General features: G+C 51.1%; 1 protein-coding gene across 3 annotated transcripts in view; it reads left to right on the top strand.

The window, feature by feature from the left end:
* Positions 1–26990, top strand: part of LOC119956109 (glutamate receptor ionotropic, delta-1-like) — a 709994-nt gene that overhangs the window by 587858 nt on the left and 95146 nt on the right. The window lies entirely within an intron of this gene.

Below are 26990 nucleotides of genomic sequence, written 5' to 3'. Positions count from 1 at the left end.
ATCAGCCTTGTGATGGAAGGATTCATCAACAGTGCTTTCAAACAGCATTTACTCAGCAATAACCTGCTCACGGACACTCAGTTTGGGTTCCGCCAGGGTCACTCAGCTCCTGGCCTCATTACAGCCTTGGTTTAAACATGGATAAAGAGCTGAATGCCAGAGGTGAGGTGAGAGTGACTGCTCCTGACATCAAGGCAGCATTTGACCGAGTGTGGCATCAAGGAGCCCGAGCTAAACTGTGGCCAAAGGGAATCATGGGCAAAACTCTCCAGTGGTTGGAGTCATTCCTGACACAAAGAAAGATGGTTGTGGTGGTTGAAGGTCAATCACTTCAGCTCCAGGGCATCACTGCAAGAGGCCCTCAGGGTAGTGTCTTCGGCTCAACCATCTTCAACTGCTTCATCAATGACCTCCCTTCCATCATAAGGTCAGAAGTGGGGATGTTTGCGGATGACTGCACAATGTTCAGCACCATTCGTGACTTCTCAGATAATGAAGCAGTCCATGTCCAAATGCAGAAAATGGACAACATTCAGGCTTAGGCCGATAAGTGGCAAGTTGCATTTGTGCCACACAAATACTGTCTGCAACGAAAGAGAATTCAATTAGTTCCCATGATGTTCGAAGGAATAACCCAATCAACATCTGGGAGTTACCATTGACCAGAAACTGAACTGGACCCAGCCATATAAATACCTCAGCTAGAAAAGAACGTCGAGATCTGAGAATTCTGCGGAGAATAACTCACCCCCTCACTCCCCAAAGCCTGTCCGCCATCTACAAGGCACAAATCAGGAGTGTGATGGAATACTCTCCACTTGCCTGGATGAGTGCAGCTCCAACAACACTCAAGAAGCTCAACACCATCCAGGACAAAGCAGCCCCACTTGATTGCTCCTCCTTCCACAAACGTAAACATTCACCCCCTCCACCACAATATCAGCCGTCTGTACCATCTCCAAGGTGCACTGTGGCAACTTACAACAGCTCTTTCAACGTCACCTTCGAAAGGTGGCAGAGTTAGCAATCTGGGACCCTCAGTGCGTTCAGCAATCTGGGACCCTCAGTGCGCTGAGCAATCTGGGACCCTCAGTGTGTTCAGCAATCTGGGACCCTCAGTGCGCTGAGCAATCTGTGACCCTCAGTGCGCTGAGCAATCTGGGACCCTCAGTGCGCTGAGCAATCTGGGACCCTCAGTGTGTTCAGCAATCTGGGACCCTCAGTGCGCTGAGCAATCGGGGACCCTCAGTGTGTTCAGCAATCTGGGACCCTCAGTGTGTTCAGCAATCTGGGACCCTCAGTGCGCTGAGCAATCTGGGACCCTCAGTGTGTTCAGCAATCTGGGACCCTCAGTGTGTTCAGCAATCTGGGACCCTCAGTGTGTTCAGCAATCTGGGACCCTCAGTGCGCTGAGCAATCGGGGACCCTCAGTGTGTTCAGCAATCTGGGACCCTCAGTGTGTTCAGCAATCTGGGACCCTCAGTGCGCTGAGCAATCTGGGACCCTCAGTGTGCTGAGCAATCTGGGACCCTCAGTGTGTTCAGCAATCTGGGACCCTCAGTGCGCTGAGCAATCTGGGACCCTCAGTGCGCTGAGCAATCTGGGACCCTCAGTGCGCTGAGCAATCTGGGACCCTCAGTGTGTTCAGCAATCTGGGACCCTCAGTGCGCTGAGCAATCTGGGACCCTCAGTGCGCTGAGCAATCTGGGACCCTCAGTGCGCTGAGCAATCTGGGACCCTCAGTGTGCTGAGCAATCTGGGACCCTCAGTGCGCTGAGCAATCTGGGACCCTCAGTGTGTTCAGCAATCTGGGACCCTCAGTGCGCTGAGCAATCTGGGACCCTCAGTGTGTTCAGCAATCTGGGACCCTCAGTGCGCTGAGCAATCTGGGACCCTCAGTGCGCTGAGCAGTGTGGGACCCTCAGTGCGCTGAGCAATCTGGGACCCTCAGTGTGTTCAGCAATCTGGGACCCTCAGTGCGCTGAGCAATCTGGGACCCTCAGTGTGTTCAGCAATCTGGGACCCTCAGTGCGCTGAGCAATCTGGGACCCTCAGTGTGTTCAGCAATCTGGGACCCTCAGTGCGCTGAGCAATCTGGGACCCTCAGTGCGCTGAGCAGTGTGGGACCCTCAGTGCGCTGAGCAATCTGGGACCCTCAGTGTGTTCAGCAACCTGGGACCCTCAGTGTGTTCAGCAATCTGGGACCCTCAGTGCGCTGAGCAATCTGGGACCCTCAGTGTGTTCAGCAACCTGGGACCCTCAGTGTGTTCAGCAATCTGGGACCCTCAGTGCGCTGAGCAATCTGGGACCCTCAGTGTGTTCAGCAATCTGGGACCCTCAGTGCGCTGAGCAGTGTGGGGCCCTCAGTGCACTGAGCAATCTGGGACCCTCAGTGTGTTCAGCAATCTGGGACCCTCAGTGCGCTGAGCAATCTGGGACCCTCAGTGCACTGAGCAGTGTGGGGCCCTCGGCATGCTGTTACGAGGTCTCATCATTTTAGAATGTACACAGCAGACGTTAAGGTTCAAGTGCAGAAGGAAGAGAACTGAAGCGCCTGAGAGAAGAATTCAGAGAGAAATGACAAACTGATCTCTCTAAAATATTCTGTAAGGATACAGTGCGATTCCAGTCTCATTGATTGGATGTGACTGCCGTGCGAAGGATCGCTTACACTGTTCGAGAAGTCACAAACAGGTTTGATTGTCATAAAATCCCGCATGGTGATTCAATTAATGGACAGCGGTGTCTGCGTTTATGTAAAATATAATGAGGGACTAACTTGGTACAGTTAACATTCTGTTTGAATCGTATTTTATTGATGAATGATATTTGATGAGCAAAGTCTAGTGAGGAGGTCCGTGGAGGTACACAGTATCAATATAGCTGAATGAAGATGGATCAAACTGACTGTTCAATGGGAAGATATCAATGGTCAGTTGAAGTGGGAAGAATCGACCTGGTTTCTATTTGCAGCAGCATCATAAAGACTTGCAAACATTCGCAGGAGATAATCCCTCGTGAGGGCAGGCACCGTATTGCCACGTACTGTCACCCCCCCCCCCCCCCCCCCGTCTCCTCTTCCTGCAGATATCCTGCCGATTTCTGTCTGCTCCCCTCACTCTTGATGGTCAACGGTTCGCGATTAGGTAAAGACCTGAGGGTGTGTTCGCCATTATGAAAGCTGCTGTCAGTAAAGAAGAAGGTTGAATAGGATCAATGATCTTTCAGCAAAAAAGAGTCAAGAATTGTGCAGCAAAATAAATTGCTGTGTGAAGGTTAAGGATGGGCAACAATTAGGGAGTGAATGACAGCATTCACTCCGAGAGATGCCGCATTAAACACATCATTAAACACATTTCAGAGGCAATTATTTAAAATTGCTTCGTGATTATGAGTTATAAAGATGTTTAACTTTTAAATTGGTAAATCTGGCAGGACGATTAATTGAATGCACATTATTTACTTATAATGTAGTCCCAAAATTCAACAGTCACAATATAACTTCACTGTTTCCCATTAGAATGTTTTCCAACAAAATGATTCCACAGCAAAGGTAGAGGGCACGATGAAGGAGCCTCAGAATTGGTGTGGTAACTCAATCTTCTTACAATTACGCAGCTCGTCCTAGGGGCTTTTCCCTGCCTGGTTGATGGTCCGTAACTATAAAGCTGGAAAAAAAAACTTTATTAACCTCTTCAGCACTATCCACGTCCAACAACCTGCTCAGAAAACACTGCTCTCATTCTGAGAACTGTGACAAACTTCACGACAACAGCTGAGATAATCCACAGTATTTCCGCGGATTCAATTCCCGCTCGTTCCCAATGTTAACAGATCCTTTAAAGATTTCAGAATCTGGATCCTGATCTGTATCATCGCCAAGATCTAACCAGTTCTTCGTTGGGCCATATCCAATCTGTGTGTCAGGTTTTGTTGCAATCTGGCATTCAGTTTTTCAGATGTATTGTTTACAAGCAAACAACCACCTTCAGTGGCAGAAGGGGAAACGTATCCCTCAAATAAACAAAATTAGAAAGTCAAAGTGCTGGAAATACCCAGCTGGTGTGGCAGCGTATGTGGAGAGAGAAACAGAGTTAACGATACGGACTCGAAACGTTAACTGTCTTTCTCTCTCCACAGATGTTACCAGACCTGTTGCGGTTTTCCAGCAGCTGCAGTATCTGCAGTATTTCGCTGTTAACCTCTCTCAAGCAAACATATGGGGGGGGGGGGGAGACAGGGAGTTAGGGCAAATCGCATGTCGAAGAATCTGCTGCATGGTTCAAATTTCAGTTCAACACCTCAGGAAACTCTTCAAGTTGGGCAATGTGTGAGTCTGGATGACTGCGGAAGTGAATGTGACCGAGTGAATGAGCTCAACAATAATCTAATTGGGAAGCGTGCCAAAGATGTAGGAGGCGGCAAATAGTCCCGAGTGTTTTCTTTGCTCTGGTTCCCTGAATCCATATTAAATCCAGCAAATTGAATGCCAAGGTCAGACTCGACTTCTGTCTCAAACCTGTGCTTGTAGTATGAATGCAGCCTTAATGTGTTCTTTTGATGATCTTCTGTTGCAATATCAGCTTTAATAAGGTAATGGGTATGCTAATTTAGACAAAGAAAACTCATCCTAATGAATTCAGCATTCCTCCCGTATATTATGATTCTATGTCTGTGGAAATATTTCAATCTTCAGTTTCAAATGTATCACTAGCCTTCTTTCAGTAATGTTTCCAAAAACGGGACAGCAACAATCTTCCTATTTACCCATTTGTGCCGGCAGATACTGCAGCTCACTGTTCACTACACAGCTCACACCACATTGTTCACTACACAGCTCACACCTAATTGTTCACTACACAGCTCACACCTCACTGTCCACTACACAACTCACACCTCATTGTTCACTACACAGCTCACACCTCATTGTTCACTACACAGCTCACACCTCATTGTTCACTACACAGCTCACACCTCACCGTTCACTACACACCTCACTGTTCACTACACAGCTCACACCTCACTATTCACTACACAGCTCACACCTCACTGTTCACTACACAACTCACACCTCATTATTCACTACACAACTCACACCTCACTGTCCACTACATAGCTCACACCTCATTGTTCACGACACAACTCACACCTCACTGTCCACTACATAGCTCACACCTCATTGTTCACTACACAGCTCACACCTCATTGTTCACGACACAGCTCACACCTCACTGTTCACTACACAGCTCACACCTCATTGTTCACTACACAGCTCACACCTCACTGTTCACTACACAGCTCACACCTCACTGTTCACTACACAGCTCACACCTCACTGTTCACTACACAGCTCACATCTCACTGTTCACTACACAGCTCACACCTCACTGTTCATTACACAACTCAAACCTCACTGTTCACTACACAGTTCACACCTCATTGTGCACTACACAACTCACACCTCACTGTTCACTACACAGCTCACACCTCATTGTGCACTACGCAACTCACACCTCACTGTTCACTACACAGCTCACACCTCATTGTTCACTACACAGTTCACACCACATTGTTCACTACACAGCTCACACCCCACTGTTCACTACACAACTCACACCGCATTGTTCACTAAACAGCTCACACTTCACTGTCCACTACACAGCTCACGCCTCACTGTTTACTACACAGCTCACACCTCACTGTCCACTACACAACTCACACCTTATTGTTCACTACACAGCTCACACCTCATTGTTCACTACACAGCTCACACCTCATTGTTCACTACACAGATCACACCTCACTGTTCACTACACAGCTCACACCTCACTGTTCACTACACAGCTCACACCTCATTGTTCACTACACAGCTCACACCTCATTGTTCACTACACAACTCACACCTCACTGTCCACTACACAGCTCACACCTCATTGTTCACTACACAGCTCACACCTCACTGTTCACTACACAGCTCACACCTCACTGTTCACTACACAACTCACACCTCATTGTTCACTACACAGCTCACACCTCATTGTTCACTACACAACTCACACCTCATTGTTCACTACACAGCTCACACCTCATTGTTCACTACACAGCTCACACCTCACTGTTCACTACACAGCTCACACCTCACTGTTCACTACACAACTCACACCTCATTGTTCACTACACAACTCACACCTCATTGTTCACTACACAGCTCACACCTCACTGTCCACTACACAGCTCACACCTCATTGTTCACGACACAGCTCACACCTCATTGTTCACGACACAACTCACACCTCACTGTTCACTACACAGTTCACACCTCATTGTGCACTAAACAACTCACACCTCACTGTTCACTACACAGCTCACACCTCACTGTTCACTACACAGCTCACACCTCATTGTTCACTACACAGCTCACACCTCATTGTTCACTACACAGTTCACACCTCATTGTTCACTACACAGCTCACACCTCATTGTTCACTACACAGCTCACACCTCACTGTTCACTACACAACTCACACCTCATTGTTCACTACACAGCTCACACTTCACTGTCCACTACACAGCTCACACCTCACTGTTTACTACACAGCTCACACCTCATTGTTCACTACACAACTCACACCTCATTGTTCACTACACAGCTCACACCTCACTGTTCACTACACAGCTCACACCTCACTGTTCACTGCACAGCTCACACCTCATTGTTCACTACACAGCTCACAATGGGGATAGGGTGGAGATGTTGACCTTGGGTCCAACAGCCGGTGAAGACTCGATGGGCTGAATGGCCTCCTTCTGCACTGTAAATTCTATGATAAATTCTATGAACCTGATGTGTAACTTTTTAAAATTTTAAGACAGTGCAGAAAGATGAATTTGTTCCGAGTGTGAGAATATAAGAAATGGGACTTGGTTATTTTATAAACAAACTTTATTAAAACATAAGAAAAAACAAACAATATTTAAACTTTACTTCACAGTTCTAACACTAGCACATTACATGCAGTTTCTTAATCTTAACGCTAGTTCCCATCAAACAATATTTGCATAAAAATACAGCTCTCGTTCCATTTATGCATACAGGCAAAGGCAAAACTTGCATTTAGGAAGCAGTCTTCTGTTGGGGATATTCGTTCAGAACTCTTTCCCAAAGCCTTCGCTTTGTGACTTTTTTCATGACCTCTTTGATGGCTGCTTGGATCTTTCTCTGTGTAGCTGATTTCATGATCTGTCTCATGGCTGCTCACCTCCTCCTCTTTCTTTGCCTGTTGGTTGTTCACTCTCCAAGCTCCGCCCAGCCCTTGAAACAAAGGTCTGCATCTGGAATGCTGAGACTTGAACTTACCAACTGTAATTGGGCGGCTTGATTGCACACCCCGATTACACAACAGACCAGAGCTATGCCATTCAAATGCAATGGCCCTCCATTGACGGACAAAGGGATCATCAGACTCTAAAGTCCGATGATAGCAGGTCATGGAGGAATGTCCCAAAAGCCAATGGATCTTGGATGAATCACCTCATGCATTCCCTAACGAGTTTAAGTATGAATGGGACCATGTGACCCAGCCAGGTGTAGGTGTATCCCTTTGAGTCTGGGCTAACAGTACTTTCCCTCAGTTTATTTAACCTTTAAATTGCCTGCTACACCTTGGACCCCCATTTCTGGACCCAAGTTCCAAATATCTCCCACATCTTGACACTAAGTTACTGTGAAATGTCAGGCAAATTAATCTTTATCATGTTCCTTGGGCAATGGATCCAAGACACATATCTGTCAAGAATGTGACTCAGGTTGAAATACATTTTATATTCTCATTCAGAGAAGACTGGTTTCCATCTGTGCTATAATGACGCAAGAAACAGTGGTTTGATGAAGGGAATGGAGAAGTGTCACATCAGTGGACTGAGATTTGTTTCTCGGAGTTGGAGGATAATAACGCTAGAGTCTGGGCGATATGTATGTCCGGTGTACTCGCTCTTCCATCGACCAGTCAGAAAAGTAAAATATTCTCTGGGGTAACATCACAAATAATTCCAGAATTCTGCCTTTTGAAAATTCACTGAGTGTTTGAACCTCCAGAACTGCATCATGGCACTGGGCTACTCCAGAACTGCATCATGGCACTGGGCTACTCCAGAACTGCATCATGGCACTGGGCTGCTCCAGAACTGCATCATGGCACTGGGCTGCTCCAGAACTGCATCATGGCACTGGGCTACTCCAGAACTACATCATGGCACTGGGCTGCTCCAGAACTGCATCATGGCACTGGGCTACTCCAGAACTGCATCATGGCACTGGGCTACTCCAGAACTGCATCATGGCACTGGGCTGCTCCAGAACTGCATCATGGCACTGGGCTGCTCCAGAACTGCATCATGGCACTGGGCTGCTCCAGAACTGCATCATGGCACTGGGCTGCTCCAGAACTGCATCATGGCACTGGGCTGCTCCAGAACTGCATCATGGCACTGGGCTGCTCCAGAACGGCATCATGGCACTGGGCTGCTCCAGAACTGCATCATGGCACTGGGCTACTCCAGAACTGCATCATGGCACTGGGCTGCTCCAGAACTGCATCATGGCACTGGGCTACTCCAGAACGGCATCATGGGCACTGGGCTACTCCAGAACTGCATCATGGCACTGGGCTGCTCCAGAACTGCATCATGGCACTGGGCTGCTCCAGAACTGCATCATGGCACTGGGCTACTCCAGAACTGCATCATGGCACTGGGCTGCTCCAGAACTGCATCATGGCACTGGGCTGCTCCAGAACTGCATCATGGCACTGGGCTGCTCCAGAACTGCATCATGGCACTGGGCTACTCCAGAACTGCATCATGGCACTGGGCTGCTCCAGAACTGCATCATGGCACTGGGCTGCTCCAGAACTGCATCATGGCACTGGGCTGCTCCAGAACTGCATCATGGCACTGGGCTGCTCCAGAACTGCATCATGGCACTGGGCTGCTCCAGAACTGCATCATGGCACTGGGCTACTCCAGAACTGCATCATGGCACTGGGCTGCTCCAGAACGGCATCATGGCACTGGGCTGCTCCAGAACTGCATAATGGCACTGGGCTACTCCAGAACTGCATCATGGCACTGGGCTGCTCCAGAACTGCATCATGGCACTGGGCTGCTCCAGAACTGGGCTACGAGACTTCACTTTACAATGATCGCCATTGAACGATTTGCATTTCTATCTCAGGTGCTAATTCTGGGATCCTTTATTCACTGACACTAATTTCCATATCCCAAAAACAAAACTTTCCGACTTCACGTTAAATCTCATTGTTTGCCTGAGGTGGCTAACTGGTCAAATATTCATGGTGTACCCAAGAGGTGCTTCAGCAAAGACTGGGGAAGATTAACAAAGTTAGCATCCTGCTTTATTGATCTTTGCCCAATTACGGCGCAATTTAGAATCCATCTGGTGATGTGGTTCAGATATTGACATCTAAAAGATGCATTCGTGGGAGAGACAAGTCTGCATTTTAATTGTTGATACTTAGGGCAAATGTAACGGCCTCGCCACGCCTGACTTGGTGTCGGGATGAGGCACTAGAATCTCACAAGAGGCCTCCCGCAGGATGCTCGAACCGTCTCACAAGGTTTGACAGAATCTCACGAGACATCAGAATCAGGATCTCGCCCTCACTGGGCGTGACCCAGATCAGCATATGTAAATGAGGCAATAGGCAGATTTATTTGCAGGATTCTCCTGGCACTCAGGACCTAACGGCCGTGCCTAGGAGACATCACCAGGACGTAGTTTAATACTGGTCTCTATAAACATGGACCAGTCATAATGGCACCTGAGGGTGGGACCTCCCAGGCCATTAGAGAACCCTGGGGTACAGGGCAGGGTGCGACCATGTCACCCCCTCTGGTACCATGACATTGCCAGGATGGCAAGGGCACTGCCAGGGTGTCAGGCTGGCAGGGCCAGAGCGACTGGGTGCCAGTTTGGCGCTGTGAGGGATCGCGCTCAGGGTGGCCTTATCAGGAGGAGGGGGAAGTGAGGGGGTGTTCCGGGGGCCTCCAGAAGGTTAGAGGGGAAGGGACGGTCAAAAAAAGGGGGGGGAGAAATTTCAGGGCAGCCAACAAAGCGACGCCCTGATCTTGACGGCGCCTTGCTGCTGGGCTCACCAGCAGCACGTGACTCTGAGCGCGGCCTCGGTGAAGATAAACTCCCCAAAGTGCCGTTAAATAGCGTGGTGTTTTGTGGGCACTGCAGCCACTGAGAAACACTCTCTAACCATGCCAAAAACTGGACATAGGGTTGGATTCTCCGGGCCGCGTTCGCCCAGCGACCAGAGAATCCCACCCGAGGTCAATCCATTTTTCCATTGTCGCCGTTTCGCCCGTGGAGCCCTCACAGCGGGTGGAGAGGGAGAATTCAGCCCTGAGAATTTTTCCCCACTAAATCCTGCCCTTAGTTTAACTGGAACACAAATGAATGAAATGGCTCCTTGCTGAATGGCTCACAAAGATGAGAACCCACATTATTAGATGCAAAAGAATCCACCTCACTCAGATTATGAGAAACAATGGCCGGGATTCTCCCCTACCCGGCGGGGCGTGGGGTCCCGGCGTGTCGGAGTGGCATGAACCACTCCAGCACAGGCCGCCCCTCACATTGAGGGGCAAGGCCCGCGCCGGAGTAGTTCCCGCTCCGCATGCTGGCGTGAACGGCCTTTGGCGCCGCGCCAGCCGGGGCCAAAAGGACTTCGCCGGCCGGCGTAAGTCCGCGCATGCGCCGGTGCGTCAGCGGCTGCTGATGTCATACCGGCGCATGCGCAGGGGAGCGGGTCTCTTCCACCTCCGCCATGGTGAAGACCATGGCGAAGGCGGAAGAAAAAGAGTGCCCCCACGGCACAGGCCCGCCCGCCGATCGGTGGGCCCCGATCGCGGGCCAGGCCACCGTGGGGGCATCCCCCGGGGTCCGATCGCCCTGCACGCCCCCCCTTCCCCCCAGGAACCCGGCGCCCGCCCGCGCCACCTGCTCCCGCCGGTAAAGTAGGTGGTTTAATCCACGCCGGCGGGAGAGGGTTGACAGCGGCGGGACTTCGGCCCACCGCGGGCTGGAGAATCGCCGCGGGGGGGCCCGCTGACCGGCACATCGCAATTCCCGCCCCCGCCGAATCTCTGGTGGCAGAGAATTTGGGACACGGCGGGGGCGGGATTAACGCCGGCCCCGGGCGAGTTCGGGACATGCCGGGGCGGAGAATCCCGCCCAATATCTTTCAAACTTTCTCCTGTTTCACCTCTCAAACATTTAACTTTTTGTTTTAATTTTAATTCTATTGATTTATTCCCTATCTCTCCAGAAGGAGGCCATCGTGTCTGCACCAGCTCTGTGAATGAAGATTATGACTCTTTGCCTTTCCCCTGTCTTTCCCCCTCACCCCTGTACATTGTTTTCATTCAAACAATCATCTAGTGTTTCCACTGAAGCTGCCTCCACCACACTTCCAGGCCGCACATTCCAGACCCCAACCTCTCGCTGTGTGGAAAAGATGTTTCCTTGCATCGCATTTGCAAATCACTTTAAATCTGTGTCCCTCTCGTTCTTGATCCCTTTCCGAGCAGGAGCAGTTTCTCCCCGTCTACTCTGTCCAGCCCTCTCATGGTTTTGAACACCTCTATCAAATCTCCCCTCTGCCTTCGTCTCTCCGAGTAAAACAGACCCAGCCTCTCTAATCTGTCCGCATCACTGATGTTTCTCATCCCTGGAACCATTCTTGTCACCTTCTTCTGCACTCTCTCCAATGTGTTCGCATCATTCCGATAACGTGGCACCCATAATGTAAGCTTTATTAACTACTCTCTTCACCCATACTGCCACTTACAATGATCTCTGCACAGATACATCAGGTTCCACTGCTCCTGAACCCCTTTCAGCACTGTACCCCTTATTTTATTTGTCTCCCCATGTTCTTATGCTGAAATGTAACACCTCACACCTCTCCACATTAAACTTCATCTGCCCCCTATCTGCCCCTCCTCCAACTTGTCTGAGTTCTTTTAAAATTCTACACTGTTCTCTTCACAGATTATAATGCTTCCAATTTTCATATCATCCACAAACTTTGAAATTGTCCCCTGCAATCCAAGATCTAGATCATTAATATGTATCAGGAAAAGCAAGCGTTCCAATACCGACCCCTGGGAATACCTCTCCAAACCTCCTCCAGCCCCAAAATATCACTTGACCATTAATGTTTCTCTCCTATTATTCAGCCAGTTTTGTATCCACGTAGCTACTGCTGCTTTTATTCCATGAGCTATGACTTTTCTCACAATCTGTTGTGTGGCGCTGTATCAAATGCCTTTTGAAAGTCCATGTAATTGATTGCACTACAGCAGTAACCCAGCCGGTCTTGTGAATCCCTCAATCTTGGCTCTTCCAACCTGCATGTAAACTCCTGGACACAGAAAATACCGATATCTCCCTGGCAGAGAGTGAAACATCCACACAGCAGAGTACCAACTGTTTGATTTAGCAATTTAAGTATGGTGATGGGTTTTAGACAGATAGTTTGTTCTCTTTTTTTGTTGAAACTGGGCGTGTAATATGTAATAATCTGGCTCAAGAATCGGTTGCTGGAACTGAGAAAGATTAACGAACAAACAAGTGTTTTGTTTAAGTGGGGCCAATTAATTCTGACAGAGCCAATTCTTGGGTAAGCCGAACAAATGAAATTGCTCCGAGGGCCAACATCGCATTAACTCAGGGACCTACACGACCCTTTGTTCTCTATGGTCAGTCCCAGAGAGCAATTATTCCAGTGTAAAGCAGCATTGTAGAGTGCCGCCAGGGATTCAGTTAATGACTTATCCTGACTGCTACTCAACTCAAATTGCAGTGGATGAGATTAAATCCACATGCCTCTGTTCTACAACAGATTGGAGGAAGGTGATTGAAACACCCTGGAAGCAAACTTTGCCTCTGTATTCACATATTCCATATTTATCTGTCTCTTACTCATTAGTTTTGCCAGTCTATTTTTGAGTCATTGTTATAGTTAAATGCCAGGTTTGTTCAGAATTATAAAAAGGTTTGAAGAGTGAAAAACGATATGCACCAGAGGTGAATTGGGAAGGTGAATTGGTACCTGATTGAGGAGGTGAGAATGTGTTTTGTGCAAAGGGCGAGTAGAGTAAAGGACCTATTAGCATAAGGACTGGTGAACCCAAGTCAAGTCCAGTTCAGGATGAATTTCTGTGGCCTCAGCCCAGGAGCTTCCAGGACTCTGCCGCCAAGGTCGTTCTGAACATGAATGACCTGCCACAGAAATATTCACCCCCTTCCAGGAAACTGGTGAAAGGGTTTATAGAAAAGGGTTTAGACGGAGGAGCTGACACAATTTGCTCAGTCATTTCCTTCTGTGCTGCCAATATGGGGTTGTACTTTGCAAATGGCTGGAAGATGGAAGCAGTTCATCTTTTATCTCTTTTATGCCGGAGGCATTGAGCGATAATTCAGTGGTGTAGAGAATGCTGAAGACAAGTGGACAAACTTCAATAGTGCGAGGAACTAACAATGAAGGTGAACTATGTACAGGAACAGCAGTTTGAAAACAATGGCGGGATTCTCCGTGTCGCCGACGCCGAAATCGCATTTGGCCGAAGAATCCCTGTTTGCACCGAAATGGGGGGCGGCGGAGCTTTTGCGATGCTCTGCCCCCTCCGGATGGAGCCCTCCTCCGATGCCCAATGGCGCAGTGGGGGGGTGGGGGGAGGTGAGCCGTGCCGCTGGCTGGGGGGGGGGGGGGCTTCGGCGAGGTCTGGCGGGACTGATGGGGTGTGGTCCAGGGGGTGGCGAGGGGGGGTTACTGTGGGTGATTATTTGCAGGCCGGGTCAGCGGGCGTGGCTGGGGCCATGTTGCACGGTTGCCGCAGACCTCCACCTGGCTGTTTTCCAGCCATTTTTGGTGTGGGAGCCGGGTGCTTTACCCGGCACGGCTGCTAGGCCCCTCACCGGTCCCAGAATCGGTGCAGCTGTTGCGCCATTTTTTCTGGTGTAAAACGCCCACGCCGGCGTCAGCACTTACTCTGGAAATCGGAGAATCCAGCCCCAGGTCTTTACCGTTGACTCCCTGGTTCACACTGATTGGTGGCTATTTTCCCATTGGCTAGGGTTCGCCCGCTCCCATGTGATAGGCTCCAGGTGGGTCACGTGGCCCGTGGTTGATTGCCCCTCAGAGGTATTTATTGCCCGTTCCTTGAGGGGCAGTTAAGAGTCAACCACATTGCTGTGGGGGTCTGGAGTCACATGTAGGCCAGACCGGGTAAGGACGGCAGATTTCCTTCCCTAAAGGACATCAGTGAACCAGATGGGCTTTTGCAACAGTCAACAATGGTTTCATGGTCTTCATTAGACTTTTAATTCCAGGGGCGGGTTTCTCCAGCAAGGTCCCCACACCCGCGTAAAAATGTGCGCAAATCACTCTGGACTGACCTGGACTAAGTCCAGGGTGATTCTGTGATTTGCAGGGGGGCTAGCAGGGCCCCGGAGTACCCCAGAGTACTCCACGCAGCTCTGCCTGCCGGTCAGAAGTCCGCGCACGCGCACATCGGCAGCCTTCGGTGGCTGCCCCACACGACATGGCGGACTCACAACGCGGAGCAGCCCCGACAATATACTCCCTCCCCCCCCCGAGATCGCACGTGCCCGCCTATCGATGGCCCCCGATCGCTAGCCTGGCTGTCCCTGAGGCCCCCCAGTGAAGTATCCCCCCCCCCCCAACCAGGGCGGACGCGGACTGAGTCCACAGCTGCCGCCGACCGTTCCCGACAGCCCATTATTTCACTGGGGTGGAGCCCAACGTGATTGCCGATTCCATATATGGAGGAAGCCAGGAGCCCCTTGGGGGCCACTTCTCGGGCGTATGGCACAGGTAGCCCGTTCCATGTTTGACGTTGAGGCTGTTACCACCCCCTGGGCGATAATGTCCGGTCAGTTCCACAGTTACAGAAAAGAGAAAACGATTGCAACAATGTGAGGAGAAAGCAGACGGCCTTACATTAACCGGATCGATCTTCACAATACAAAGAATCCTTCTGTAAAATATTCAGCTGGGCAGGCGACATCTGTGGTTTCAGATTGAGGTGATCAGAACCCTGCCATTTCTGATGAAGAGTCAAGTTGAACTGACGTCACTACAGATCACGTGATCTTCCACCGTCAGAGATCTGCTCCTTAAATTCATACCAGACTGTGAACATTAGAGTATGAGGTAGATATTGGGACTTGTGCAATCTTGACAAATTGATATATCTGTGAAGGTATGGTTGGGGTGCAGGGATGATGTCATACAGAGCGGGTTCTCCTGCCCCACCACAGTGTGTTTTGCAGAGGTGCCCCGCCATTGGTCAACAGCAGGATCCTCCAATCTCGCTGTTGTCAACAGGGTTTCCCGTTGTTCACAACCTTCGTTGCTATGGAACCCGCAGCAGGGGTTATACATGTCAGCAGGATTGGCCAATCCCATCAGTGAAAACGATCAGAAACTCCTGTTCACTGGCCTATTTCTGTTGAATAAATGTCTTATTTGTTCATCAGCAGACTCTTGTGATACTGTTCAGTAAAGTCACAGAGATTTACAGCATGGAAACAGGCCCTTCGGCCCAGCTTGTCCATGCCGCCCAGTTTCTATCACTAAGCTAGTCCCAATTGCTCGCATTTGGCTCATATCCCTCTATACCCACCCTGCCCATGTAACTGTCTAAGTGCTTTTTAAAAGACAAAAGTGTACCCGCCTCTACCACTGCCTCTGGCAGCTTGTTCCAGATGCTCCCCACCCTCTGTGTGAAACAATTACCCCTCTGGACCCTTTTTGTATCTCTCCCCTCTCACCTTAAACCTATACCCTCTAGTTTTCGACTCCCCTACCTTTGGCAAAAGATGTTGACTATTTACCTTATCTATGCTCCTCATTATTTTATAGACCTCTGTAAGATCGCCCCCTAAGCCTCCTACGATCCAGGGAAAAAAGTCCCAGCCTATCCAGCCTCTCCTTATAACTCAGACCATCAAGCCCTGGTAGCATCCTCGTTAATCTCTTCCGCACTCTTTCTAGTTTAACAATATCCTTCCAAGGATGACCAGAACTGAACACAGTATTCCATGTGTGGTTTTACCAATGTCTTATACAACTTCAACAAGACGTCCCAACTCCTGTATTCAATATTCTGACCATTAAAACCTGGCATGCTGAATGCCTTCTTCACCACCCTGTCCACCTGCAACTCCACCTTCAAGGAGCTATGAACCTGTACCCCTAGATCTTTGTTCTTTAACTATTCCCAACATCCTATCATTAAACTGAGTAGGTCCTGTCCTGATTTGATTTTCCAAAATGCATCACTTCACATTTATCCCAATTAAACTGTATCTGCCATTCATCGGCCCACTGGCCCAATTGGGCAAGATCCTGTTGCAATCTTATATAACCTTCTTCACTATCCACTATGCCACCAATATTGATGTCATTTGCAAACTTATGAACCATGCCTCCTACATTCTCATCCAAATCATTAATATATATAACAGATAACAGTGGACCCAGCACCGATCCCTGAGGCACACCGCTGGTCACAGGACTCCAGTTTGAAAAGCCACAACCACCCTTTTTCTACTGTCATCAAGCCAATTTTGTATCCAATTGGCTACCACACCCTGGATTCTGTGAGATTTATCGTTATGTAACAACCTACCTTGCGATACCTTGTCAAAGGCCTTGCTAAAGTCCATGTAGACAACGTGTCTCTGCTTCCGCAGTTGGCCTATGGGGTTTCCCATTGTGGTCACCCCACGCCATCGGGAAACGTGAGAGCGTGTGTGCGCTGCCGGCAGGGCGGAGTATCCTGCCGACGGAGAATCCCTCTAATGATCCATCAAGCCAGGTTCCACCCTGGGATCTGTCTCAGCCAGCTGGAACCATCACAAATGTGACTGTGGCAAACATGAAGGCTGAATTTGGGTGCATTTGAGTGTTATAGTGAAAGTTTGTTGACTGAGGGAATTAGGTGAGGAGGGGGAAAGGTGCTCCTTCCATTTCATTTCCTACATTTCCTCAAAGAGCGTGAAGGGAGGCGGGAGATACAGAGAGTGCAGCTGACTGGGAGCAGAGTCGGAGGGCGGAGTTCCAGTTGCTCCACAGTGCAGCTGTATTCTGTAAGGTAAGAGGGGATGGAGGATAGGGCAGTTGCATGCTCCTCCTGTAGGATGTGGGTGGTGAGAGATACCACCAGTGTTCCTGCTGACTAAACCTGTGGGAAGTGCACCCAACTCCAGCTCCTCAGAGACCATGTTAGGGAACTGGAGCTGGAACAGGATGAACTTCAGATCATCCGGGAGGCAGAGGGGGTAATAGAGAAGAGTTACAGGGGGGTAGCAACACCCAAGGTACAGGACAAGAGTAGCTGGGTTACAGTCAGGGGAAAGAAAATGAACAGGCAGATAGTGCAGGGATCCCTCGTGGCCATTCTCCTTCAAAACAAGTATACCGTTTTGGATGCCGTTGGGGGGGGGGGAATGACCTACTGGGGGAAGGCCCTAGCGGCCAGGTCTTTGGCACTGAGTCTGGCTCTGTGGCTCAGAAGGGAAGGAAGGAGAATAGAAAATCAATAGTGATAGGAGACTCAATGGTTAGGGGAATAGATAGGAGATTCTGTGGTCACTATTTCCACCCTGGGGAAAAGTCTCTGGCTATCCACTCCACCCATGCCTCTCATCACCTCGTACATCTCTATCAAGGCACCTCTCTGCCTTCTTCACTCCAGTGGTAAAAGCCCTAGCTCCTTCAACCTTTCTTCATAAGACATGCCCTCCAGTCCAGGCAGCATCCTGGTAAATCTCCTCTGCACCCTCTCCAAAGCATCCACATCCTTCCTATACTGAGGCAACTAGAACTGGACAATATTCCAAGTGTGGTCTAACTAGAGTTTTATAAAGCTGCAGCAAAACCTCGCAGCTCTTAAACTCAATCCCCCTGTTAATGAAAGCCAACATACCATATGCCTTAACAACCCTATCAACCTGGGTGGCAACTTTGAGGGATCTATGTATGTGGACCCCAAGATCCCTCTGTTCCTCCACACTCCAAGAATCCTGCCTTTAACCCTGTATTCAGCATTCAAATTCAACCTTCCAAAATGAATCCCTTCACATTTATCAAGGTTGAACTCCATCTGCCACTTCTCAGCCCAGCTCTGCATCCTGTCAATGTCCTGCTGTAACCTGCAACAACCCTCAACGCTATCTACAACTCCAGCAACCTTTGTGTCATCGGCAAACTTACTAGCCCACCCTTCCACTTCCTCATCCGAGTCATTTATAAAACCACAAAGAGCAGAGGTCCCAGAACAGATCCTTACGGGACACCACTGGTCACCGACCTCCAGGCGGAATACTTTCCATCGACTACAACGCGCTGTCTTCTTTCGGCCAGCCAATTCTGTATCCAGACAGCCAGATTTCTCTGTATCCCATGCCCCCTAACTTTCTGAATGAGCCTACCATGGGGAACCTTATCAAATGCCTGACTGAAATCCATATACACCATATCCACTGCCCGACCTTCATCAACGTGTCTCGTCACATCCTCAAAGAATTCAGTGAGGTTTGTGAGGCATGACCTGCCCCTCACAAAGCCATGCTGACTATCTTTAATTAAACTATGTTTTTCTAAATAAGCATAAATCCTTGGCGCGATTCTCCGCAAATGCGGCGAGTCGTAAAGGCTGCCGTGAAACTGGCCGTGTTTCACGGCAGCCTCCGCGCCCCCTCCCGGGACCCGATTCTCCCCCCCGGGCGGGGCTAGCAGCGGGGCCCCGTGAAGCACGTCATCGCGGGCTTAGCGACCGTCGCTAAGTCCGCGCGCCAAACGTCACGCCGGCTGACGCGCACGATGACGTCAGCCGCGCATGCGCGGATTGGACGGCTCCAACCCGCGCATGCGCGGAGCCGTCATCTCCCTCGGCCGCCCGGCGGACTGATCCTGCAGGGCGGCGGAGGGAGAAAGAGTGCGTCCGTTACGGACGCACTGCCCGCGATCGGTGGGCACGATCGCGGGCCCATGCCCCCCTTGGCACGGCTGTGGTACTGCCGTACCAATCGGGGCCCTGGATGCCCAGAACGGGCATGTTGCGGCCGTTTTTACGACGGCAACAAGCAGGTGTGTTTGCTGCCGTAAAAACGGCCGTAAAGGCCTGGGAACTCGGCCCATCGGCCTGGGGAGAATCGCTGTTCGTCGTAAAAACGGCGAGCAGCGATTCGTGTCGGGGGGCGACCGGAGCGGGGGGAGAATAGCGGGAGGCCGTGAAAATTGTCGGGAAGGCCCTCCCGCTATTCTCCGACCCATCGTGGGCAGCGGAGAATCACGCCCAGGATCTCTCAGAACCCTTTCCAATATTTTGCTCACCAGACATAAGACTGATGGGTCTGTAATTGCCAGGGATTAGGATAAATGGTCGGCACAACATCGAGGGCCGAAGGGCCTGTACTGTGCTGGACTGTTCATTTTCTATGTTCTAACCTTGCACTCATGGAGTGAAAGGGATTCCTGACAGTTTTCCATGGAAGTTGAAAGGAACTCCAAGCTTCAAAATATTCTCTTTAACAGTGGGTGGGCGTGAAATATTTCTAAAGTTTTGTATGTCCCACTGTACTGGAATCTTGCACAGGAGAAATCTCCCATCCTTTCTGTTTGGGGTAGAGTGCTGGTTGATGCTGGGCGATGCTCAAGGAATGAATGCCAGTCGGGATTATTTGACAGCTTTAAATGAAAGAAATAGAAGGTGGCTTGTAAACCAAACCTAATAGAAAGTCACAGGTCTATTGTGAGTTTCTCAGTCCATAACATTTCAAGACCGCACGTCACCATCTAGTTCAAATTGGCTATTAATTCAGATTCATTTGAAATGGCCTCTTGCCGTGCTGCCAGAGCTTCTTTGCAAACAGAAAGAAAGTCAGTAAGCTGTGCGATTTCAATTCACTGAGGAACGTTTGACAGGGAAATTACCTTCTGCAGTAGGAGAGTGTTTGTCAAGTCCCAATGGATATGGGATAATAATGAAATCCCTGTGCTGGTGAGTGAACACAGCATCTCGAATGTATTGCCAGAGGCTGCAATGAAAATGAGGCAGAGAGCGGAGAGGTTCGGCTGGCACCGGAGTCACCAATAATCTTGCTCTTTGTAACGAGTGGAATACTATCCCACCAATTGGCACCAATAATGTTGCCAAATTAACTAGATATGGCAGTTATTAATGATAATATTGCTTTTCAGAGTCGCCAGGTATCAAATGATACCACCACAAGGCTTTACTGGATATCGATCAAAGACCAAATAACCAGTTAGTCAGTTCAAGTTCAAAGATAGTTTATTCACACACATGGATTACTTCGACATGCAACATAAAACACTACAAGTTAAACTACACCTAACAAATACAATAATCTATACTTAACTTCAGGGCAACCGGCTCTATACAGATGGACAAGGCCTTTGTTCGGTTCTTGCGTGGCTGGGTGGAAGAAGTGGCTTCGTTTCTGCTGGGCTCATCCATCTGGTAGCGATCGTTGGTCTTGAACTTGTCTCCTGGTCATAATGCTACACTTGGTTTTAGGCGTAGGCCGGGGTCGAGAGAGACTGAGCGCCGGGGCCGAGAGAGACTGAACATATGGCAGAGTCTCTTTTTATCCTTCGGGGGTTTTCGCTCTTTGGGGCGGTCCTTAGCTTTGGACACAATAATTCGACAGGCTTCGATCACTCCCTTCGATTTTGGCCAATAAAGGGGCAGGTGCCTTGATGGCTGGGCGTGTCCTGAGCGGTCATTGATCTTAGCTGTTTGGGCTTTCTTAGCAAAGGGAGTGGCGCCGGTTAGTCTGCATCTGTATCGGTTGCCTGAGTACAGTCCTTTTGTTATTGGGAAATGGGCCATTAGAATGCAAATGAGCAGGGGTTTCGATTGCGTCTAGTTATCTGGGTTGCAAAATGACGCACAAGCTCTGAGTGTATCTGAGTCCTGGGTTGGCCACAATTCCCATGGTCCTTTGCAGATGACCATCTGAGATGGCTACAGCTGTAAGAAGCCCATCTCCACAGAGAGAAGCAGGTTTTTAACTGCCTCCCCTCCACATCCAGCAAGCTGCCATTTTCCATGTCGTCAAGATGACAGAGAAGGCGACACACTTCAGAGCTAATCCGCTGCCTGACTATTTCCAGCAACCCAATGTGTAGCTCCAACACTGGAAATGATGGCACAAGTTTCGATTTATTTGAAAAATGAGCTGAAGAGATTGAAGGATGGCTGGAATAAAAAGATAAGAGGCCATCATTCTTATTTATTGGCAAATTAAATTCAGAAGTTATGCCGAATTTTCCTTTCTCTCAAAGGTCATTTCCTCATTCCAGCAAATACAATACTTTAATTAGCTGCTTTTAAAATGACTAACCCAACATTGCTTGTCGGAGCTGGAGGAATGTTTTGGGTGTTAATCCTACTACGTTTGTGCTGACAGCTATGTGATCTCTCTCTGTCTCCAATACTGACTGCTCCTCAGTGACAAGTCCAGAAACTGTCTTGTTTCCTCGTCTATCCTTTGAATCTAGTTTCAAAGCCATTCAATTACTTTGAAAACGCTGAATTCATGTTATTTTATGCTTTTAATGCAGAAAATCGTGGGAGGGCCATTGTCTTAATCCGCACGGGGCTTACGAAGTGGAATTGATCGGGTGGCACGGTATCACAGTGGTTACCACTGTTGCTTCACAGCTCCAGGGACCTGGGTTCGATTCCCGGTTTGGGTCACTGTCTGTGCGGAGTCTGCACATTCTCCCCGTGTCTGCGTGGGTTTCCTCCGGGTGCTCCGGGTTCCTCCCACAAGTCCCGAAAGCCATGCTATTAGATAATTTGGACATTCTGAATTCTCCCTCTGTGTACCCGAGCAGGAGCCGGATTGGGGCGACTAGGGGCTTTTCACAGTAACTTCATTGCAGTGTTAATGTAAACCTACTTGTGACAATGAAAATTATTATTGATTAAACTCCTCACGAACCTCACTAAATACGAGCTCTCCATTAAAATGGGCGGGGGACCTTAAACCGTGTACAGCTAAACATCTGTATAAAATCGGCCAGTTTGGGTACCAACAGAGAGGAGCGACCCAGCCGCGATCCTTTGTGCTTGTATAAATATTAGGTATTGTACAAAAACTTTCTTTCTTTCTTCAACTTGGTGTGAACTCCCTTCATGGTCGACTAAAGCCATGAACCGGGCTTGAACCGGGTCCACTTTGCTTTGTTAATGCTGGATTGCAGTGGGTTCCTTCTGGTTGGATGAGCTACAATGGGGGTGAATGACTGGCCTCATCCATGTCTATTTTGGGACAATGACGACATAATTCATCAAGTTTCTCCGAATAGCTTGGAAAAACTATTGATGAGAGGTAGCCTCCCTGATTGGATAATGCTCCACCACTCCTTTGACCAACCCGGTTAGTATTGCCTGCAGATAGCCAATGAAATCCAGATTAATAACAGTTTAAATTAACTGGAACAATCTGACTGAAAGATCTCTGCAGAGGGGCAAGGGTGAAAGGACATTGCAGCCTCTTTGAAAGAGTGTGATGAGAAAACCGAAAGTGAATTGTGACTTTCCAACTCATTTTAATTGCTTTACAGAGAACGTTCAAAAGAGGAGCAGGAATAGATTATTCAGTCTCTCGAGGCTGCTTCACCATTCAATACGACGATGGTTGATTTTATATCTCACTCCACTTGCTGACCCATTCACCAAACCCCTTGATTTGCTGAGGGGTCAAACATCTATCAACGTCACTCTACATCCAATGACGGAACGTCCAAAAACCCTCGGCTTGGACAATTCCAAAGATTCACAAACCTCTGAGTGAAGAAATCGTTTCCTCTTTTTTAATTGTCACAAGTCGGCTTACATTAACATTACAATGAAGTTACTGTGAAAAGCCCCTAGTCACCACATTCCGGCACCTGTTCGGGTACACAGAGGGAGAATTCAGAATTCTCAGCTGGTACGGGAATCGAACCCGCGCTGCTGTCCTTGTTCTTCATCATAGACCAGCTGTCTCGGCCACTGAGCTAAACTCAGTCCCAAATAATAAACCTCTTATCCTGAGGCTGTGTCACTGTGTTCTAGATCCCCCTCCTTACATTTGGAGGTCAAAATTACACAAAGTATTCACGATGCGTCTCACCAAAGCCCGACAGCAGCAGGACGTGCTTACACAGCAGGGCCTCCTTATGCAGCAGGGCCTCCTTACGCAGCAGGGCCTCCTTACGCAGCAGGGCCTCCTTACGCAGCAGGGCCTCCTTACGCAGCAGGGCCTCCTTACGCAGCAGGGCCTCCTTACGCAGCAGGATGTCCTTACACAGCAGGGCCTCCTTACACAGCAGGGCCTCCTTACGCAGCAGGGCCTCCTTACGCAGCAGGGCCTCCTTACGCAGCAGGGCCTCCTTACGCAGCAGGGCCTCCTTACGTAGCAGGGCCTCCTTACGCAGCAGGGCCTCCTTACGCAGCAGGGCCTCCTTACGTAGCAGGGCCTCCTTACGCAGCAAGGCCTCCTTACGCAGCAGGGCCTCCTTACGCAGCAGGATGTCCTTACGCAGCAGGGCCGCCTTACGCAGCAGGGCCTCCTTACGCAGCAGGGCCTCCTTACACAGCAGGGCCTCCTTACGCAGCAGGGCCTCCTTACACAGCAGGGCCTCCTTACGCAGCAGGATGTCCTTACGCAGCAGGGCCTCCTTACGCAGCAGGGCCTCCTTACGCAGCAGGGCCTCCTTACACAGCAGGGCCTCCTTACGCAGCAGGGCCTCCTTACGCAGCAGGGCCGCCTTACGCAGCAGGGCCTCCTTACGCAGCAGGGCCTCCTTACACAGCAGGATGTCCTTACGCAGCAGGGCCGCCTTACGCAGCAGGGCCTCCTTACGCAGCAGGGCCTCCTTACACAGCAGGGCCTCCTTACGCAGCAGGGCCTCCTTACACAGCAGGGCCTCCTTACGCAGCAGGGCCTCCTTACGCAGCAGGGTGTCCTTACGCAGCAGGGCCTCCTTACACAGCAGGATGTCCTTACGCAGCAGGGCCTCCTTACACAGCAGGATGTCCTTACGCAGCAGGACGTCCTTACGCAGCAGGGCCTCCTTACACAGCAGGATGTCCTTACGCAGCAGGGCCTCCTTACACAGCAGGGCATCCTTACGCAGCAGGGCCTCCTTACGCAGCAGGGCCTCCTTACACAGCAGGGCCTCCTTACGCAGCAGGGCCTCCTTACGCAGCAGGGCCTCCTTACGCAGCAGGGCCTCCTTACGCAGCAGGGCCTCCTTATGCAGCAGGGCCTCCTTACGCAGCAGGGCCTCCTTACGCAGCAGGATGTCCTTACGCAGCAGGGCCTCCTTACACAGCAGGGCCTCCTTACGCAGCAGGGCCTCCTTACGCAGCAGGATGTCCTTACACAGCAGGGCCTCCTTACACAGCAGGGCCTCCTTACGCAGCAGGGCCTCCTTATGCAGCAGGGCCTCCTTACGCAGCAGGGCCTCCTTACACAGCAGGGCCTCCTTACACAGCAGGACGCCCTTACGCAGCAGGGCCTCCTTACGCAGCAGGGCCTCCTTACGCAGCAGGGGCTCCTTATGCAGCAGGGCGTCCTTACGCAGCAGGGCCTCCTTACGCAGCAGGGCCTCCTTACGCAGCAGGGCCTCCTTACGCAGCAGGGCCTCCTTACACAGCAGGGCCTCCTTACACAGCAGGGCCTCCTTACGCAGCAGGGCCTCCTTACGCAGCAGGGCCTCCTTACGCAGCAGGGCCTCCTTACGCAGCAGGGCCTCCTTACGCAGCAGGATGTCCTTACGCAGCTGGGCCTCCTTACGCAGCAGGGCCTCATTACGCAGCAGGGCCTCCTTACACAGCAGGACGTCCTTACACAGCAGGGCCTCCTCACGCAGCAGGGCCTCCTTATGCAGCAGGGCCTCCTTATGCAGCAGGGCCTCATTACGCAGCAGGGCCTCCTTACGCAGCAGGGCCTCTTACGCAGCAGGGCCTCCTTATGCAGCAGGGGCTCCTTATGCAGCAGGACGTCCTTACGCAGCAGGGCCTCCTTATGCAGCAGGGCCTCCTTACGCAGCAGGGCCTCCTTACACAGCAGGGCCTCCTTACACAGCAGGGCCGCCTTACACAGCAGGACGTCCTTACGCAGCAGGGCCTCCTCACGCAGCAGGGCCTCCTTACGCAGCAGGGCCTCCTTATGCAGCAGGGCCTCATTACGCAGCAGGGCCTCCTTACGCAGCAGGGCCTCCTTACGCAGCAGGGCCTCCTTACGCAGCAGGGGCTCCTTATGCAGCAGGGCCTCCTTATGCAGCAGGGCCTCCTTACGCAGCAGGGCCTCCTTACACAGCAGGGCCTCCTTACACAGCAGGGCCTCCTTACACAGCAGGACGCCCTTACGCAGCAGGGCCTCCTTACACAGCAGGGCCTCCTTACACAGCAGGACGTCCTTACGCAGCAGGGCCTCCTTACGCAGCAGGGCCTCCTTACACAGCAGGGCCTCCTTACACAGCAGGGCCTCCTTACGCAGCAGGGCCTCCTTACGCAGCAGGGCCTCCTTACGCAGCAGGGCGTCCTTACGCAGCAGGGCCTCCTTACGCAGCAGGGCCTCCTTACGCAGCAGGATGTCCTTATGCAGCAGGGCGCCCTTACGCAGCAGGACGTCCTTACACAGCAGGGCGCCCTTACGCAGCAGGGCCTCCTTACACAGCAGGATGTCCTTACGCAGCAGGGCCTCCTTACGCAGCAGGGCCTCCTTACGCAGCAGGGCCTCCTTACGCAGCAGGATGTCCTTATGCAGCAGGGCGCCCTTACGCAGCAGGGCCTCCTTACGCAGCAGGGCCTCCTTACGCAGCAGGGCCTCCTTACGCAGCAGGATGTCCTTATGCAGCAGGGCGCCCTTACGCAGCAGGACGTCCTTACGCAGCAGGGCCTCCTTACGCAGCAGGGCCTCCTTACACAGCAGGGCCTCCTTACACAGCAGGGCCTCCTTATGCAGCAGGGCCTCCTTACACAGCAGGGCCTCCTTACACAGCAGGGCCTCCTTACACAGCAGGGCCTCCTTATGCAGCAGGGCCTCCTTACGCAGCAGGGCCTCCTTACGCAGCAGGGCCTCCTTATGCAGCAGGGCCTCCTTACGCAGCAGGGCCTCCTTACACAGCAGGGCCTCCTTACGCAGCAGGATGTCCTTATGCAGCAGGGCGCCCTTACGCAGCAGGACGTCCTTACACAGCAGGGCGCCCTTACGCAGCAGGGGCTCCTTATGCAGCAGGGCCTCCTTATGCAGCAGGGCCTCCTTACGCAGCAGGGCCTCCTTACACAGCAGGGCCTCCTTACACAGCAGGGCCTCCTTACGCAGCAGGGCCTCCTTACGCAGCAGGATGTCCTTATGCAGCAGGGCGCCCTTACGCAGCAGGACGTCCTTACGCAGCAGGGCCTCCTTACGCAGCAGGGCCTCCTTACACAGCAGGGCCTCCTTACACAGCAGGGCCTCCTTATGCAGCAGGGCCTCCTTACACAGCAGGGCCTCCTTACACAGCAGGGCCTCCTTACACAGCAGGGCCTCCTTATGCAGCAGGGCCTCCTTACGCAGCAGGGCCTCCTTACGCAGCAGGGCGTCCTTACGCAGCAGGACGTCCTTACACAGCAGGGCGCCCTTACGCAGCAGGGCCTCCTTACGCAGCAGGGCCTCCTTACACAGCAGGGCCTCCTTACACAGCAGGGCCTCCTTATGCAGCAGGGCCTCCTTACACAGCAGGGCCTCCTTACACAGCAGGGCCTCCTTACACAGCAGGGCCTCCTTATGCAGCAGGGCCTCCTTACGCAGCAGGGCCTCCTTATGCAGCAGGGCCTCCTTACGCAGCAGGGCCTCCTTACAC

This window comes from Scyliorhinus canicula, chromosome 22, assembly GCF_902713615.1.
Source record: "Scyliorhinus canicula chromosome 22, sScyCan1.1, whole genome shotgun sequence".
Lineage (NCBI taxonomy): Eukaryota > Metazoa > Chordata > Chondrichthyes > Carcharhiniformes > Scyliorhinidae > Scyliorhinus > Scyliorhinus canicula.
This window is presented reverse-complemented; position numbering and strand designations above follow the sequence as displayed.